This window comes from Callithrix jacchus, chromosome 2, assembly GCF_049354715.1.
Source record: "Callithrix jacchus isolate 240 chromosome 2, calJac240_pri, whole genome shotgun sequence".
Taxonomy (NCBI): domain Eukaryota; kingdom Metazoa; phylum Chordata; class Mammalia; order Primates; family Cebidae; genus Callithrix; species Callithrix jacchus.
Window position 1 is genome coordinate 53,541,906 of NC_133503.1, and position 19,541 is coordinate 53,561,446.

The 19,541-nt window shown below is 41.6% G+C and overlaps 1 protein-coding gene, 1 non-coding gene and 1 pseudogene across 2 annotated transcripts in view; 1 reads left to right on the forward strand and 2 right to left on the reverse strand.

Moving 5' to 3' along the window:
- The window catches only part of GALNT10 (polypeptide N-acetylgalactosaminyltransferase 10), a 240,656-nt gene that overhangs the window by 153,391 nt on the left and 67,724 nt on the right, over nt 1-19,541 (forward strand). The gene's annotated exons all lie outside the window — the stretch shown is intronic.
- Nucleotides 1,069-1,175, reverse strand: LOC118151777 (U6 spliceosomal RNA). Its single transcript, XR_004740187.1, has one exon. It is a non-coding gene; the product is annotated as a U6 spliceosomal RNA (small nuclear RNA).
- Nucleotides 1,411-2,460, reverse strand: LOC144581525 (heterogeneous nuclear ribonucleoprotein A1-like; annotated as a pseudogene).

Consider the following 19,541-nt stretch of genomic DNA (forward strand, 5'->3'; position numbering starts at 1 on the left):
TAGCATCTTACAGAGTAGTTTCACTGCCCTAAAAATCCTCTGTGCTCCACCTATTCACCTCTCCCTTTCCCTAACTCTTGGCAACCACCAATCATTTTACTGTCGCTGTAGTTTTACTTTTCCAGAATGTCATGTAGTTGGAATCATACAGTATATAACCTTTTCAGATTGGCTTTTTTCACTCACTAATCCATACTTAAGTTTCCTCTATGTCTTTTTAGCTCATTTCTTTTTAGTCCTGAATAATGTTCCATTGTCTGGATATACCACAGTTTGTTTATCCATTCACCTACTGAAGCATCTTGGCTGCTTCTAAGTTTTGCAAATATTAATAAAACTACTATGAACATTTGTGTACAGGATTTTGTGTGGACATAAGTTTTCAGCTCACTTAGGTAAATACCTCCTCTCCAGCTTTTGATACTGTCAGTGTTTTCGATTTTGCCATTCTAATAGCTGCTTAGTGGTATCTCAATTTTATTTTTATTTGAATTTTCTAATGACATATGATATAGCGCATCTTTTTGTATGTTTATCTGCCATTTGTAAATTTTCTTTTTGTTCTCAGTGTTTTGTCATTTCTCTTTTCTTTTACATACCCTGCCAATTCCCTTCCAGTCCCAGCCCACTGAGGAAATTCATGTTCGAAGTCTGGTATATATCATCCCAGACCATTCTGCATAATCATACTAATATGTAACAACATGTAATAAGAAGAACTCATATTTATTAAGCTTCTACTATGTGCTAGGTGCATTCACTCATTTATTATCACAGCACTGTGATAGGTTCCGTCATGCCCAGTGTGAAAACCATACTAGCCTCAATGATATCAGACCTGGTTTTTCTACTTATAAATTTAATGTTTTTGTCCCTGTTTTCCAGATGATAAAACTGGAACACAGGTTAAGTAAGTTGCTGATGTGTACTTAGCTCAAAGAGGCAGAGATTTGATTTGAAATCATTCATTCTGATTCCAGAACCTTTACTCCTAAGCTTCACATGCTTTTTCGCCATCTTTGAATGGGATCATACTGTACACATTACTTTATAACTTTTTTTTTTTTTTTAAATATGGAATGCTTCATGAATTTGCGTGTCATCCTTGCGCAGGGGCCATGCTAATCTTCTCTGTATCGTTCCAATTTTAGTATATGTGCTGCCGAAGCAAGCACTATAACTATTTTTTTAAAGACACGTTTATTCAGCATCATGATCAGACTGCTGCATTTAGCAATCAACTGCATGGTGCAAAAAAAAAAAAAACAATCGACATTAAAACCCTTTGTTGGAATGCTTTATACTTTCCACAGAACAGAGTCTAAAATAACCTGTTATACAGTTAGTCACAAATACAGTTCTTGAGTTTTTTGCCCATACACATGAGTATTTGTCTAAAACATGTCTTCTTCATAGCAACTGGGCCTTGCCACCGCTGCGTTTGGCTGAGTTCACAAATAAGATATAACCTGTGTATTCCCTGTCACTTCCCTGGCTCTCCTCTCCTGCTAAGCTTTGTTTTCGGGCAGTAATTAAAATCTTCCACCACTGCCATAGCTACTGCTGGTACTGGAAACACCATAGCCACCTTGGTTTCGTGGTTTGGCAAAGTATTGGCCTCCACCACCATAGGGACCAGAGCATCTGCCTCCAAAGTTTCCTCCGTTCATGAGTCCAAAATTTGAAGACTGTTATAATTGCCAAAATCATTGTAGATTCCATCACCTCCAGAATTGCTTCCATCATTACCAAATTTATTATAGCCATCCTCACTGCCACCAAAGCCACCGTGACCACTGCAAGTTTCATCCACAACCAAAGTTTTCATTCCCACCATAACCACCTCCATGACCACCACCAAAGTTTCCAGAGCCACTTTGACCTCTTTGGCTGATGAAGCACTAGCCATCTCTTCTTTTGACAGGGCTTTCTTACCTTCACAGCTGTGCCACTCATAGTATGGTATTTCTGACAGACAGTCTTATCCACGGAGCCATGGTCATCAAAGGTTACAAAAGCAAAGCCCCTTTTCTTGCTACCACCTCGGTCAGTCATGATTTCAGTCAGTTGTTTTTCCATGCCATTCAAAATAATCTCTCAGGTGATGTTCTTTGGTGTCTTCTTTAATGCTACCAGCAAATATTTTCTTCACAGTTAAGTGGGCACCTGGTCTTTGAGAATCTCCTCTTGAGACGGGTGTCTTTGGTTCCACAACTCTTCCCTCCACCTTGTGTGGCTTTGCACTTGTGACTGCATCCACTTCCTCCACAGTGGCATAGGTGACAAACCCAAGCCCCTGGAGCACTTGGTGCTTGGATCTCTCCTTACCACACAGTCTGTGAGCATTTCCCACTGCTCAGAATGGCTCCTCACACTCTCATCAGTTGTTTAAAAGCTCAGCCCTCCAATGAAGAGCTTCAGCAGCTGTTCGGGCTCTTTAGGAGACTCTGACTTAAACATGATAGCAGTGGGAAGAGAGACTTTAATGATGCTTCCTCAGTGGCGTCCATGGGCAGAAAGCTACAACTTTTTTTTTTTCTGTTAATGTATCACAGCCATCCTTCAGGTCAGTAGTAGAAACAGAGCAAACTCATTTGTCTTCTAATAGCTAGATAATATTCCATAGTAGGAAGCTACATTTAGTTCCTTTTTATGGACATTTAGGGAGTGAACATTCAATCGTATATAACTTTGCATCCTGATTTCTTTCACTTACCTTTTTCCCTTCCCCTTGTCATTATGAAATGATTACCCATCTTTTCTTCTTTGAGACAATGGTGACACAGAAACAGGAGTCCAGCAAGACCAGAATATCAGCTATATTGTTGTAGAGGCTGATCCAGAGAACCTAACATGAAACTCTTTGTACCCCTTTCCTTCTGAACTGACTGACCCAGGGACAGGTTTAGCAGGTTTGGAACCATGGCCTCACTGATAGGACAGGGTCTGTGCCAATAAGCATGGCACAAGGAGGACAGGTAAAGCCAGCTGTGCAGGCACAGTGACCATTTTTACTTCACCTGTCCGGCCTCACCTCCACAACCTCCCTAGAGGCAAAATAGTTTTCTCGCTACGAAAGTACAAGGGCAGGGGAAGTGACTTCTGTTCCAGATGAGGAAGCTGAGGCTTGGAGAGATGGTTGGGAGGTGGCCTCAGCTGCTTACCTGCCCTCATAATCATCTCCTCCTCATTGGGAATCGCATTGACAGAGGGATTGATCTTCCCCACAATGGGCTCAGTAATCTTTTTTTTTTTCTTTTAGGGAGAAAAGGAGGAAGGGAGGAAGGCAGGAAGGGAGGGAAGGAGGAAGGGAGGGAGGAAGGAAGGGATGAAGGAAGGAAGGAGGGGAGGAAGGGGGGAGGGAGGGAGGGAGGGAAGGGAAGGAAGGAATTCAAGCAATGAGAGAGACATTGCCGACCTGGATCTAGAGGTTTACAAGTTGATTTCTTTTTTTGCGAGAAAAAAAGAGGGAGAGAGAGAGGGAGGGTGAAAGGAAATATTGCTTTATTCTGAAAAAAAAAATGGGTATTAATAATGGCCAATCAATGTTTCATTTAAACCTATGAGTAGGTGTGATGTGGTATTGACAAGAATGTATATTTTATGTATTTGAAGTGGAGAGCTCTATAAATATTTATTAAGTTTACTTGTTCCGGATCTGAGTTCGAGTCCTTGATATCCTTATTAATTTTCTGTCTCATTGAATCTAAGTCTCTATGTATATGGGTGTTAGGATCGTTAGCTCTTGTTGTTGCATTGATCCTTTTACCACTATATCTTTGTTGCTTTAAAATCTATTATATCCGCTAGGAGAATTGCAACTCCTGCTTTTTATTTATTTATTTATTTATTTTTGCTCTCCATTTGGTTGGTAAATCTTTCTCCATTCCTTTGTTTTGAGTCTTTGTGTTTCCTTGCATGTGAAACAGGTCTGGATGTAACATGCTGTTGGGTTTTGGCTATGTCTTTTGATTGGGGGATTTAGTCTATTTAAATTTAGGGTTACTGCCATTTGATGTTAACTGGCTGTTTGATCCATTCATTGATGAAAATTCTTTATGTTGGTGCTCTTTACTTTTTGGTATATTTTTAGTAAGGCTAATACTGGTTGTTTCTTTCTGTGTGTAATGCCTCTTTCAGAAGCTCTTGTAAAGCAGGCCTGGTGGTAATAAAATCTCTGAGTACTTGCTTGTTCATAAAAGATTTTATTTTTCCTTCAGTTGTGAAGCTTAGTTTGGCTGGATATGAAATTCTGGGCTGAAGGTTCTGTTCTTTGAGGATGTTGAATATTGGCCCCCACTCTCTTCTGGCTTGTAGAGTTTCTGCTGAGAGATCTGCTGTAAGTCTGATAGGCTTGCCTTTGTGGGTAACCTGACCTTTTTCTCTGGCTGCCCTTAGTATTTTTTCCTTCGTTTCAACCCTGGTGAATCTAACGATTATGTGCCTTGGGGTTGCTCTTCTTGAGGAATATCTTTGTGGTGTTCTCTGTATTACCTGGGGTTGAATATTGACCTGCTTTGCTAGTTCAGGAAAATTTTCCTGAATAATATCCTGAAGGGTATTTTCCAGCTTGGATTCATTCTCTCCGTCGCATTCAGGTCACCTATCAAACGTAAATTTGGTCTTTTCATATAGTCCCACATTTCTTGGAGACTTTGCTCATTCCTTTTTATCCTTTTATCTCTAATCTTGTCTTCTTGTTTTCTTTCATTAAGTTGGACTTTGACCTCTGTTATCCTTTCTTCTGCTTGATCAATTCGAGTGTTTAAACCTGTGCATACTTCTCGGAGTTCCTGTATTGTATTCTTCAGTTCCATTAATTCACTTATATTCCTCTCTAAGTTGTCTATTCTCAATAGGATTTCGTCAAACCTTTTTTCAAAGTTCCTAGTTTCTTTACATTGGGCTACAACATGTTCTTTTAACTCACAGAAGTTTCTTATTATCCATTCCCTGAAGAGTGATTCTGTTATTGGGATGCACTCCTTCTCCATCAAGCCTTGTTCCATTGTTGATGTGGAACTGTGATCATCTTTAGAGGGAGAGGCGTTCTGATTTTGAGTATTCTCAGCCTTTTTACGCTGGTTTCTTCCCATCATTGTAAATTTATCCTCCTGTGGTCTTTGAAATTACCAACTTTCAGATTAGGTCTCTTGATTGGACGTACAAGTTGTTAGTTCCCAGGGCCAGACGGCGGCGTTAAGACTGATGGTGCTTTTCTGCCCAGAAATCTCCAGTCTGGCTTCCTTCTTGTGTCTGTAATGGGCGACTCTGCCTTCCCGGGGCTCCAAACCTCAGTCAGAAGGGGAACCAGTCTCGTTTACTCTGTGCCGAGAGCTGCCGCGCTGAGTGCCATCACACCTGCTGTGCCGGTCTTAGGAGTCGTGCTGGGGACCCGTGTGGGTCCTCCAAACCTCGGTCAGAAGGGGAGCCGGCCCTGTTTACTCTGCTCCTAGAGCTGCCCAGCCGAGGTGCCTGCGAACCCGCTGCGCCAGCCACAAGAGTCGCTCTGGCGACCCGTGTGTCCTCCACTGGGGATCTTCTGCTCCGTGAGCGACCAGAATTTGTCTGAACGTATGGTGTCCTCTAGTTCTCTGCACTTTGAGAGCTGCAATCCTGAGCTGTTATCGATCGGCCATCTTGGATCGTTCCCCTCAGTAATCTTAAGAATCCCACATCTCAAGTATCAATCTCCAGGGTGTCTTACCAACTAAGGAAATCCACAGGCTTTCTTGATTCTCTTCTCCTTTCATATCTTTGACATCCTAAACGATTCTCCCTCAGACTCCAAAGGAGAGAACAGCTAAGAAGATTAAAACTGTTACAGAATATCAATTAGTTTATAATAAGGGAAATCTATAAACCTTTTGGTGGATATCTGGTAGAAATACAGGATGCAAGAGCCAATATATCTGTGGGATATTTCGTGCATCTTTTTAAAAAGAAAATCCAGGATTTTGTGAATTAAGCACTGTATAAATGACTTACTGAGAAAGTGAAAAAAAATCAAATAAATCACTCAGATTGCATCTGAAGCATCAAAAGCTTCGATGTCTGGGAAAGAATTGTTTCTATAGTGGAAAATAGCTGCATTATATTTTCAGAAAGGTGATGCTTCTGTTGATGCGGGTGAACCTTCTACATTTTAAAAACTTGGTGCAGCAAGAATGTGGTAAATCACAGTTATTCTCCTGATTTTCTTATTAGGATCAAAGTGTAGCCTTTTCTACTGTTTTAGTGTTTCCTTAAAAACATAGTAAAGGTGAGTAAAGGCCAATGAAACACAAGGTTGGGGATCCTTCGATAATGTCCCCAGGGAGAGGACAGAGGAGCTACCCCCTTTTGGCATAGTCTTTCTTCAGAAACCTCCTGGGCCTTTCCACCCGCTGAGGTCTGATGTGAGTTATTTACTCAGGGTTTGAAGGGAGATGAGATCTGAAGCTGAATAAAAGTATTATGTTAGTACAAAAGCAACTGCGGTTTTTGCCATTACCTTTCATAGGAAATGCCACCGTTACTTTTGCACCAACCCAATAGGTTCCTTAATACTAACCCGGTCTAGTGCATACCAGATAAGTCTTATTCACGTCATTCACATACTCAAGCTCAGTAAGTGGGGAGCTGAAGGTTCTCATTTGCCTGCATTGCAGAGGGGAAAAAGCGGTTATAGCAATAATAATAATGTGACACAGCACCTATATAGCACTTACTATGTGCCAGACGCTGTTGTAAGTGACTTAAACACATTGTATCTCACTTTATAGGAAGCCTCTTTGTAGACATTTGCCTAAAGGGAAGATTCATGTTTAGTAGAGCATTCAAACCAAAGTCCAAGAGATTCCCCTTCTCTGTGTGCCCCCCACCTCCTAAATAAAACAACAGAAACTTTTAACGGATATGAAATGCTCCATCGTGACCTTTGGTACCTCTCTATATGTCTAATAGGTGTGTTCTGTATGTTCTGCTGTTTTCATTTATTATAAATCCTCTAAATAATATTGGTTCTAGCAGGCAAATAGAGCAGATCGGCCAAAAAGTAGGCATTAGTTCTGACCTACTGCCTGACACCCAACCCACGGGCAGCCTCCAAGTGAACCCATTGCAAACACAGATTCTTCAGGGATTCTTCCCAATTTCCTTACAGAACTTCCTGCCCCTGAAGCTTTCAAGCACATCTTTATCAGACAGCCACAACCAGAGTCAATTTTGTTTTGATTTGAATCTGGAGGCACCTTTAGAACTGTTTACATCAGAGGCTTAAAATGCTACCAATTTTCATAGCTAAAAATAGGTGATACTTGACAGCTCTGAGGATCAAGGAGGCGAAATATACACATTTATATATCATTTATTTATTCCAATTTTTATTAAAAATTGCAGCACTGTACATTAATACAGTGTTCATGGGTATTAAAATTTTAATTTCTTTTTTCCCTCTTTTTCTCTTGTTTTACTGTCTCAAATACAGAAATCTCATGAGAATGGAATTTTTACATCATTATACAGAACAAAGAAATTGACATGTGTTAAGGACAAAGTAACATCCCTTTCTCTCTTGTGATTTAGTGATGTCAGTTCCTGTAAAGTATTCACAGATGCAGGCTGCCTTTTCTAACCTTTGGGGATCCTCATGTTCACTCAGTTCCTTAGCCTAAAAGACCAAAATGCTAATTCCTCCTAGAATAATAAAATTATTTTATTTATTTGCTTTATAAATGCAGACCTCTTCAGAGATGCACACCTTATTTATAAGCAACCAGGAACCTCAAAATAACCAATAACTTCCTGTCATCTCCTATTTGTCCTCCACTCCTGGGCTTGTTAATGAATGAGATTTATTGGGCATTGCTAATAATCTGCAGTGAAGGTGAAAGCAAGTGGAATTATAAGGCTATGCTTTCTGTCCAGTCTTCTCAGAAATTGTTTTTTTTTTTCCTGTATGCTGTCAGAACTTACGGTTTAGAATATTCTAAATAATAACCCCACTCCAGTCTCTGTTAATAGAAAACTCAAACTAACAATTCCCTTCCCAGCGCCTCCACACCAGCCAGCAGATTGGTTTTAACCAGGTAGGAAGAAAGACTAACCCTTACCTTTCCCAGGATACACGTTCTGCTACCATATGACAGAACTTGAACTCATGAAGGAATGAAAATGACCTATAAATAGACCTTCTTCCTGAGCAGAGTGACACTGAATATTTTTGTAGTAGACACAAAACCCTGTCTCATTCCCCCTGTAAGCTGTGGGGAGATGGAGAACATAGTCAGTTTGGGGAACCACTCCTCACCTCCCACCCAATCCTTGTGATATCTGGGTCCTAAGTCCAGATGTGCTTCAGACCAGTTCCACCCTGTCTTTTCCTCATCCCATGAGCCAGTACATTCTCTTACTGTGTAAACTCATTGGAGTTGATTTTCTGTCACTTCCAACCCCAAAGCCATAACTACTGTCTTCCCTTTTGTGGGTTGTGTGAGGATTGAGTGAGGTACTGCACTGTGGCGGGTCCCGGCACGTGGCTCTCATTCCTTCAGTGGTTGTTGTTAATGATGCTGTTGTTATGGTGATGCTTGTTATTATTAGTTAACTGAAACGCTGAGCTACCCCATGTACCTCAAAGTCTCATTATGGGAATGAGATGAAATTAGAAATGCAAGATTAATGAGCTAAACAGTACCATGAGGACATACAAGAGGGTGCTGATTTCCACAGAAGGAAAGAACCCTGAGAACTTTCTAGTCTGGTAGCCAAGAAAAAAGTGACCTTCAAAGCAGACATCCCAAACCTGGAGTATACCCTCGTGGTCTCTAGGTCATCTGGGTTCAAGCAATGGCTCTTAACTCTTCTCCTTATCAGCATCACTGAGGAGCTTGTTAAATGCAGGTTACCAGGGCGCACCCATAGAAATTCTGATGCAGTGGTTCTAGGGTGGGCCTCGGGAATCTGCATTCTTAACAGACATCTCAGATTATTTTGATAGAGGTGAAAAGCTTCTCAGACTTTTGGAAAACACAGGATTACAGTCATGGCAGGTTGCTAAGTGTGCTTTATGATAGATTTGGATAGTGATGTCTTTGAACGGGGTCATGGGAGGAGATGTAAGTTAAGATGCCTTCAGCCTTGGCCAGACCTCTGTTTTCCAGGATGTCTTGTCCTAAATAATTGGCTTGGTATAACAGGCCTGTGTGGATTTATGGGCTCACATTTAATTTCAGCTGCTATTCATTAATCCTGATGATCTCACTTAAATTATTAAACAGTCATATATTCCAATTTTGAGGGCACTAATTATATCCTTGAGAGGCTGTTATTATCTGGATGATCAGAGACAGCCAACACTAGACTGTTTTCTCCCCACTCATCAGAATTTTATACTTCTTTAGGATTTTTTCAGTTCCCACGTGTATTTTATGTGACAAGATCTCAAAGCTGAGGAGTTATGAAATATGAGGGCAGAGGTTCTCAAATTTTGGTGTGCATAACAATCAGCTGGCAAGAATGTTTAACATGCAGATTCCCAGGGCCCTGTGAGTATCCAGGTCCTCAGTCCTGGTGGACTCCAGGAATCTGTGTTGTAACCAGCTTTCTGAGAATTATGATGCAGCTGGTTCAGAGACCTTGAGCTGAGAAACTCTGCCTTCAGATGTTAGTGCTGGTGGTAGGAGCTCTCAAGGAATATTTGATGAGAACAAATACTGAGTGATGAGCACAGTCCCCTTACATTTCGGTGGGAAAACTGACACCCAGAGAGGGGAAAGCTTCCTTCAAAGCCCCACGGCAGAGACACAGCTGACATCTCTGGCCCATTGTAAGGAACAAATGAGATAATAGATGAGAAAGCACTTTGGAGAGTATTCAGCACTCTATAAATACAAGGAGGCACTATTATTTTCAGGTTGGGCCGGCCTTGTGACAGAGATGGCTTAGTCCTTTCTCTCTAAATTACCACAATCACCTGTTTGAGGCCTCAACCAAGCCCATAACTCTAAATTCACTCGGCATGGAATAAATTCCTCCTGAAATGTCCGATAAAAAAATATTTTATAGAAGAATGTGCGGAGGCCCTGCCTGTTCCTCAGTCAGAAATTTCCTTTTTCTGTTGCCTGGTCCTATGAATTCTGGGGGTAGATCACATCTCCCCCAACCTCAGGGTACCTGGTTAAAAACCCCTGCTCTCCAGCACATGGATTTCTGGCCTTTCTTGGGACATGTAAAACTCACCCATGAATATTTTTGCCCTCAAAATACTTCCTCCATATGAGCCCACTTCTCATATTTTTGTGGCTTTGGACATAGGAAAACTGAAATCAGGACAGACCAGTTTCTTCAGTTCAGAGTACTCACTGGCTTGGGTTTGCTGCAAGTGTCATTTGAGGCCAGGTCACTGATCCCGATCACGACCTCTGTGCCTCTGTGTGCGTTTGTCCTGCTGTGTCATGATTAACTGGGCAGCTCTTAGGAAGGCGTTTCCTCAAATTGAATTAGAATCATGCTCCTTGCAGAGTTCATCAATGGGGTCTGCATCTGCCCTGATCTTCCCATGACTACCTCCAGGTTTTAGAAGACCCTGTTTATATCCCAGTCCCCAAGTTCCTTCCACTGCAAAATAAATTTCCAACAAAGGTGGTAGTAGAGTGAGTTTAAGAACAAATACTCCACTTCTATTCACATTTCAACCTTTATTTTTAAATATTTCTTCTACACTCCTACGAATCCTATCTCTTAGCATGCCTCCATGTGCAAAACCTCAAGTTCAGGTGTTTGCAAGTTACCCACACACAAAGTCTATTTTTAAATCTAAAAGAAATCAGGGCTTTCCACTGATGGTAGAAAGCCAAGTGTTCCCAAGCAGCATGACTTCAGAGTTCAGGGAATTTCTCCACAGTTTTCAGGAATCTTCACCCAACCTGTACATTTTAGAGATGAGTATATACATTTAGGGACTTCCTAAAGTCATACAGCTGGTCATACAAGTCCTGCTCCACCTTCAGAGTGCACCTGTTGCTGGCCAGGCATAGCCCTGACAAGGTGCCAGGCCCCTTCACAAATCAAGCCCACAGTCATAGCCCAAGCCCGCCACAGTCCAGGCTGTCCCCAGTGGGCATGCTGCAGTGGCATGACTGTCCATGTGCTCAGAAGGCAAGTCTGCCAGCAGCAGGTATGGACAGTCTAGTGGGGTACTTTTTTGTTCCTTTGCTGACATATCATGAGCCAAGGATGCATCAAAATTTATCCTCCCCAAAACCCCTGCATATGATTGAGGGATAATTAACAAGTGAAAATTGTGTATATTTAAGGTCTACAATGTGATGATCTAATATATGTATACATTGTGAAGTCATTACCACAATCAAGCTAATTAATGTGTCCATCACCTCCCATACTACCTTTTTTGTGGTAAGAATATTTAAGGTCTATTTTTTTAGCAAACTTCAAGTGCATAATACATTATTATTAACTATATTCACCATGCTGCACATTAGGTCTCCAGAACTTACTCATCTTATAGCCAAAAGTTTGTACCCTTTGACCCACATCTCCCTATTTCCCCCACCCTGAGCCCCTGGAAATCACCATTCTGCTCTGTTACTATGAGTTCAACTTTTTTAGATTCCTCATATGAGTGAGATCATGCAGTATTTACTTTTCTGTGTCTGGCCTATTTCACTTAGCATAAGGTCCTCCAAGTTCATTTAGGTTGTCGCAAGAGGCAGAATTCCTCCTTTTTTTGTTGTTTGTTTTTTTGAGACAGAGTTTCACTCTGTTGCCCAGGCTGGAGTGCAGTGGCCCAATCATGGTGCACTGCAGGCTTGACTTCTCTGGACTCCAGCAATCCTCCCACCTCAGCCTCCTAAGTAGCACCTTAGGAGGCATGCACCACCACACCTGGCTTATTTTCTTTTTGCATTTTTTGTAGAGCCAGGGTTTCACCATATTGCTCAGGCTGGTCTTGAACTCCTGGGCTCAAGCAATCCACCCACTTCAGCTGCCCAAAGTACCTGGGACTACAGGCGTGCACCACCACACCCCGCTAATTTTTTTTTTTTTTCTTGTTGAGCCAAGGTTTCACCATGTTGCCCAGGCTGCTCTTGAACTCTTGGGCTCAAGCAGTCCACCCACTTCAGCTACCCAAAGTGTCCAGGATTACAGGCATGAGCCTCCATGCCTGAAATTTTCTTCTTTTTTAAGGCTGAATAATCGTGTGTTTGTGTGTGTGTGTGTGTGTGTGTGTGTGTCTGTGTGTGTGTGTGTGTTATATACACATATACCACATTTTCTTTATACATCTCTTGATGGAGATTTATGTTGTTTCCATATCTTGGCTATTGGGAATAGCACTGCAGTGAACATGGCATCACTCTTAAGGAAAGTGATTTTATTCTCTTTGGATATATATCCAGAAATGAGATTGCTGGATCATATGGTAGTTCTGTTTTTAACTTTTTGAGGAGCCTCCATACTGTTTTCCATAATGGCCGTATGGAAAATATGAGCCAAAGCTCATTCTCAAGTATATTTCTTGACTAGTGCATTCAGGGTTCTGCCCTGTCTTAACATTTTAGCTAATTGCTAACACAACACATGTAGTACATACTTTCAGCAGGACTGAACAACATATTTAGTCATCTAACAAAGGCATTTCGTCTCATGACTTTTTTGGACCTACCTCAATGTGCTGTGTCTATCGCTAACTTAATTACAAAAGCCACCTTGGTAGTACCATGAACCAAATGTTATGACCAGCAACTCTCCTATAGGTAGTGCTGCTTTTATAACAGTGTAAATCACACTTGGGCAAAATTTTATTTTAAAAAGAAGTTAAATGCAATATTTAAACCTTAAGTTGTTTGGGCTTTGAATCCTTGTGTTCTTAGAACACAAGCTTTGTCAGACAGCAGAGTGACCTTGAGCTAGTACTTAACCTCTCTGTGGCTGCTTGAATAAAATTGGGCTACTGTCTCAGAGTTTTACAGATTAATTGACATATTTTGTGTAGAGAGCTTAGAACAGTGCCTGGTTGAGAGCATCCATCAACCTTGATACCATAACATTTCTTGCTAAGAAATTCTGCATTCACTCATCCCTTCTTTTTCTTTCATCCTCCTTTCTAGTTCCACATTGAAGATCCCAAACTTAAACCATCATTGATAATAATATATGAGAACAAAAATAAATGTCACCATTTTATGTGCCCAGATCTGTTGATTTATGATCTCGCTGAGTCCTGTGAGGTTGGCATTGTTGTCTGGCATTGTCTGATGATATACAACAGTGCCAACCTCACAGGACTCAGTGAGATGAAACTGATTAGGATTAGGAAGGTGTGAACTGGACAACTGAGAATCCAAACTCAGATTTATTTGGATCACGAGTGATACACTATTAGGTATTGCTTCCTCTTACCTCCTATGTGATAGTAGGAATAACTTATAAGGATTTTTTTTTCTTTGACAGGATCTTGCTCTGTCATTCAGGCTGAAATGCAGTGATGCAATCATAGCCCACTGCAGCCTCCAACTCCTGGGCTCAAGCAGTCATCCCAGACCGCTTAGCCTCCTGAGTAACTGGGACTACAGGCATGCACCACCACACCCAGCTAATTTTTAATTTTCAGTAGAGACAAGGTCTCACTGTGTTGCCCAGGCTGGTCTCAAATTCTTGAGCCCAGATGATCCTCCCACCTCTGCCCCCAAAAGTACTGGGATTACAGGCGTGAGCCATCACACCTGACCTACTTCTAAGGATTTAATGCCTTATGTTCTCCTCATTTATTTCTCATAGAACCATTCACTTTTGGCACTTTGACTTTGAAAATCAGGGACCAGGTTGAGCCAGACAAAATATTCACCTATGAGGAGAAGGAATGAAAAACTAGACATTTTTCTACTTGGTTATCAATCTCCATGGTTGATTTACTGAGAATTTTTTGCCCTGTAAAGCAGAGTGTGATTTTCTTTCCCTTCAACCTTCATGCCACTGCAAAATTTTAAATTATTCAAGATATTGAAGGTTTATTATCTGCTGGAAGGCTGTAATGTAATTGCAAGGTAGCATTTAAAGAGCTATCGGTCTGTGTGTACCACCTTGTTCTGAATACCTGTTCCTGCATAGAGCCAGAAGATGTATATTTATTTATCAGTGGTGGTTCATAACTGCCTTCGATCAATTGTATTATTCTTCTTCCATGGCTCAAGTCCCAAAATAAATGACTGGTGATGTTGAGAGCATTGGAATCATTTGTATATCATCAGTTGTTTGCATTTTGATGGATAGCCATATGTTTGGAGGAATTTCATTTTTATTACAGCCTTCGGTCACATTGTCCATTTGTAATACCACCTTAGATATTAATTACCCCAATTAGAGAATGCCCTTTCAAATATTATATTACCTCCAAGTTGCACTATTCATATCATATTAATCATAAGCTATAAATGCCAACTATTGTTTTATTCTTCCTTTTGACACCTGTTTCTCTATGGAGAGGTATTCTTTCCCAGAGTTTGACATCAGTGATAAGAGAAAATATCTTTGTGTAGAGAGGTGGGGAATTATTATTTTTCCTCTATAAATACCTTGTCAATTCAGTGGCATTGTGGAGTAAAACATCCATTAGTAACTTTTCTAGGTCTTGGTATGAGAACAAGTAGAGAAGCTTTGGTTCCAGCCCTACCAGTAAATAAATAGCTTTACGATCTTGAGCAAATTACATCACTTCTTTGTGCTTCAATGTCTGCATCTACAAAGTATGGATGACTTCTAAGATCTTGTCAAACTTTAAATTCTAGAACCCTAGGATGACTTTCTTCACTTCTTCCCCAGAGTTTAAGAGTTATAAATGATGCCTTTTAGATGTCTTAATATCAGTTATATCTTTTTCTGAATCTTCTCCCTTACTGCATATAACTCTTAGATGATGTTTACTTCTTGTCACCTCCAGTATGTCTGTCCCTAGGTCTTTTTACCCTTTCTAATTTGTTATTTCAATTCAGCTTTGGAATAAGAAATCCAATTATTAGTTTTTTCAAGTATTATCTAAAGTAGGGGTTAAATAGGTTCTAAGTGGGTGGCTCAAGGCTCTCACTTGAGATTAGACTTTATGAGCCATGTTTAGTGGCCACAGAGACAGTGAAACCTTTATTTATATTATTTTAAATAAAAATAATCAGGAAAGGCTTCCTAGAAAGGTGTCATTGCCTAGTGAAGGAGGTTCCCTGGGTTAAGGGAACAGCATAAGTAAAAGCACAGAGGCAGATGGTTACTCAGTCCTATGCAGTGATTGTCAGGAGGCTGTACCTCTTGAGTTACTATACCTCTGTCCTCCCTGCTGAGCCTGAAGATTATTTCCTGATCCCCAAGGGACACCTAATCTGACAAAGGATTCCAGGTAGAAAGGGTAGTCTGGAAAATATAATTTAAATTCTAAAATATCAGAATTTTCAGACATTTAAAAAATTTATCTGGGCAAGGTGGTATGTGCCTGTAGTCCCAGCTACTCAGGAGGCTGAGGTGGGAAATAGCTTGAGCCTGGGAGTTTGGGGCTTTAGTGTACTATGCTGATTGTGTGTCTGCACTAGACATCAATAAGGTGACCTCCTAGGAGCAGGGGACCACCAAGTTTCCTAAAGAGCAGGGAACCAGCCTAGTTGGAAACAGAGCAGGTCAAAACTCCTGTGCCGATCAGTAGTGGAGTTGTGCTTATGAATAGCCACTGCACTACAGTCTAGGCAACATAGCAAGACCCCATCTCTGAAAAAAAAAATTTTTTTGAACTTTTCATATGTTAGTGTTTATGGATCTGTAGGAAGAGACTATTTGAAATTAGAGCTGATACCAGTAATGCAGGATGTCTGGTCACCATGGTTATCAATTATAGAAGAACCATAAGCCCTGGTCCTTCCTGAATTCCAGGAGCTGTGTTGTCTGTTACGGTAGCCACTAGCCACATGTGGCTATTCACATTTAAATTAAAACTCCAGGCTGGGCGCGGTGGCTCAAGCCTGTAATCCCAGCACTTTGGGAGGCCGAGGCGGGTGGATCACGAGGTCAACAGATCGAGACCATCTTGGTCAACATGGTGAAACCCCGTCTCTACTAAAATTACAAAAAATTAGCTGGGCACGGTGGCACGTGCCTGTAATCCCAGCTGCTCAGGAGGCTGAGGCAGGAGAATTGCCTGAACCCAGGAGGCGGAGACTGCGGTGAGCCGAGATGGTGCCATTGCACTCCAGACTGGGTAACAAGAGCGAAACTCCGTCTCAAAAAAAAAAAAAAAATTAAAACTCCATATAATTGAAACTTCAGTTCCTCAGTCACACAAGCCACATTTCACATGCTCAATAGCCATATATAACTGAGACAGCACAGATACAGGTCATCACAGAAAATTCTGTTGGACAGCCCTACTCTAGAGAGACAAGTGTAGAGCACATGCCACAGCCGTTAACATTTAGTCCAGGCTGCTCTGCCTATGCAGTAGCAATTTTTTTGTTTCTTTACTTCTCTAATAAACTTGCTTTCCCTTAAAAAAAAATGTAGTCTCCATAGGCCTGGAGGCACTGAGAATGGGGTAGGGGGCAGTGGTTGTTCTATAATGTCAGGACTTGCTCTGTTCTTCAGCATGGCTGGGACATGATGCAGGATCCTGGGTCCACAGTCCATAGCTCAAACATCCATTGCAACTAGTACAGGAAAATAAACTCCTACTCTGCTAGTGGGAGTATAAAATGACAAGCCAAATTGGCAGTTTGTATAAAAACACCTTAAATATGAGCATATTCTTCGATCTAGCAATTCCGTCTCTAGAGATTTTTCTAAGGAGACAGTTGAAGATATTTAAATAGATGTACGTGCAGGCTTATTTATCATAATGTTGTTTATCATACAAAAACCAATAGAAATAGCCAGTAGTATGCCGGTAAAAGTTAACAACAAGCTGTAGTGAAGGGGAGGAGCCCTGGTTTATTGGATTTGTTGATTTCTGTGATGTAAAAACTCTCACCTTGGCTGATTTGAAGCTACCAATGGAACAGAGCTGGGAAGAGATGTTCACAGTTGCTTCTTGTGAGCCTGTGCAAGCTTGCTCCTGCACACTGCTAGCAAATAGCCTAAGTGTCTGAAAAAAGCAGACCGAGTAAGTAAATCGTGGTAGAAAATTCTGTGAAGCCATTAAAAATATGCTGTAAGCCAGTGGTTCTCAAACTTGAGTGTGCACCAGAATCACCAGGAGGACTCGTTAAAACCTAGTTTGCTGGGTTTCCCCACTTGGAGTTTCTGATTCAGCAGGTCAAGCCTGGCTGAGAATTTGCATTCCTAACAAGTTCCCAGGAAATGCCGATCCTGCTGTCCCTGAATCTATACTTCGAGAATTACTGTTGTAGAAGAAACTTTGATGACATGTTAATTACCAAAAATATCCCGTTTTCTGAGTATATATGTATGTATAAAAATCAGTTACACTGATTTAATTCATTTAATGTGACAAGTGCTATGCTGAGCAACTGATGTGCATTACCTTGTTTATTCTTCACTACTATGAAGAAAGTAATGTTATTGTCACCCCATTTTACATACAAAGAAACTGAGTTTAGAGAAGTAAGGAATCTTCTCCCACACATCTAGTGGGAGGTGAGACAGGGTTTGAACTTGGCAGCTGACCTCAGGGCCTGCCCTCAAACCACTCCGGTGTATGGCCTCGTATCCACTCATCTGGGGCTTACCTGGGGCTCACCTAGGGCAGTGCCACGCTGAAACACGACCAAATACCCATGGTTATTTCTAGGTGATAGAATCACAGAAGATTTCTGTGTTTTACTGCTTGCTTTATGTGTTTTCCAAATTTTCTACAATGCAGTATTTTTATAATCAGAAAAAATATCTAACATGGTAAGCATGATAAATTGGAAAGGCCATTGTGACTTTGGCACACTGTGTACACGCCTTGTTTCTGGCTCCTTTGGTTTGAATGGCTTCCACTGCTCTGTTACCCACAGTCCAGCTTGACTCTGCTCAGCCACTAGCATCTGTTCACCACTTTAGACTTTATGAAGTTTTCACTATGGGGTACCTTGCCTGATCCCCACAGAAATCCTATGGGTTAGGCCATCTGACTGCTTCCACTTTATAGATTAGGCAACTGAGTCTTTAATAAAGGAAAATGACTTGCCTGAGGTTACATACCTAAGTAGAGTGATTGCCCTTCAGTTATGACTTATTTATTTTCTGGCTCCTGCTCCTAGTTCACAGTGTAATTCAATGGCTGCCATTTATTGAACACTTACTTTGTGCCAGGTATTTTACTTACTGCATTTTAACTTTGCAACAACAAGAAGACATTATCATCACCTTATAGAGGTGAAAATGAGAGCCAGAAAGGCTATGTGCCATGTTAGGCATGCACAGCCAGTTGATGATTCTAAAGCCCATTGATTCACCTAGGAAATATTTATGAAATACCTGCTCTGCATCTGTTCACCAGATATCTGAGTTTCTAGCATTGGCCATTCTTGGCCTGACTTTGCACCCAGCCCTCTGACCTGGGCCTCAGGGACTGTTCCCAGGCAGGCTCACAAGGGAATGCTTGCTCAGCCACCCCCAGCTCCAACCACTCTTCCACACCCCGAACTCAACATGGCCCACTGGTGGGAATAACAGTGCTGACACCCCCTCCCCAAGTGGACATAAAGTTTGCCTGTTTAATTTGGGTTTTCACCTGGGGATCCTGGCCCTAGATAAGGTGCTTACTATGTCCCAGGCACAGTTCTGAGTGAGTTACCTTCACATCTCAGTAGTTCTTCATAGCAGCCCTGTAAGGGAGGTATCATATTATCCCCATTTTGCCCATGAAACCCTGCAGCTGGGAGAGGTTAAGTAATTGGCCCAAGATCACACCACTAGTAAATGGAAGCTGGGAGCTTCCCTAGGCTGGGTGGGCCCCAGGTCCCTACCGCTGCTTTCTACCATGTTGCCTCCAGAGGTCCTGCCTGTCATTCAGGCAGAGAGGAACCGGCCTTTGGACCTGGCCCTGTCACGTGCCATTTTTAAAAATTTTGTCAACTGCATGTTTGTTCATGCAGAGGCTCATTTAGTAGCTTGTAATGATACAGAGCCTTTGAAGTTGTGTTGATTGGGCAAAGCCCACTTTGAACAGCAAAGATGCCGGCAGGTGTACCAATGGAAGCTTGGCCAGATGGAAGAAGGTGAGCCCTTCCAAGTGCCTGAGCATTTTAATGCAGCTGCTTAGGAAATTGCGTTCACTTATTTTTGTTTAAGAAACCTTGACCACCCCACAGTCTTGCATCAGGACATGACTATAGCAGGGAAGAAATTTTCACAGGGTGCCCAACTCAGGTCAAAGATGTAAACATTTTACATAGAATAGAATTTCCTTCTGTCTCAAGGTCTGTGTCATCTGAAGGTGAACTTGGATCCAAGAATTCTCACCAGCTCCGACTTCTTCCCTCTCTTTTCTGGTAACTGCCCACTCCCCAAGCCCAGGAGAGTTTGCAGTCCAGGTACTGATGAGGCCTCATGGGGTGATT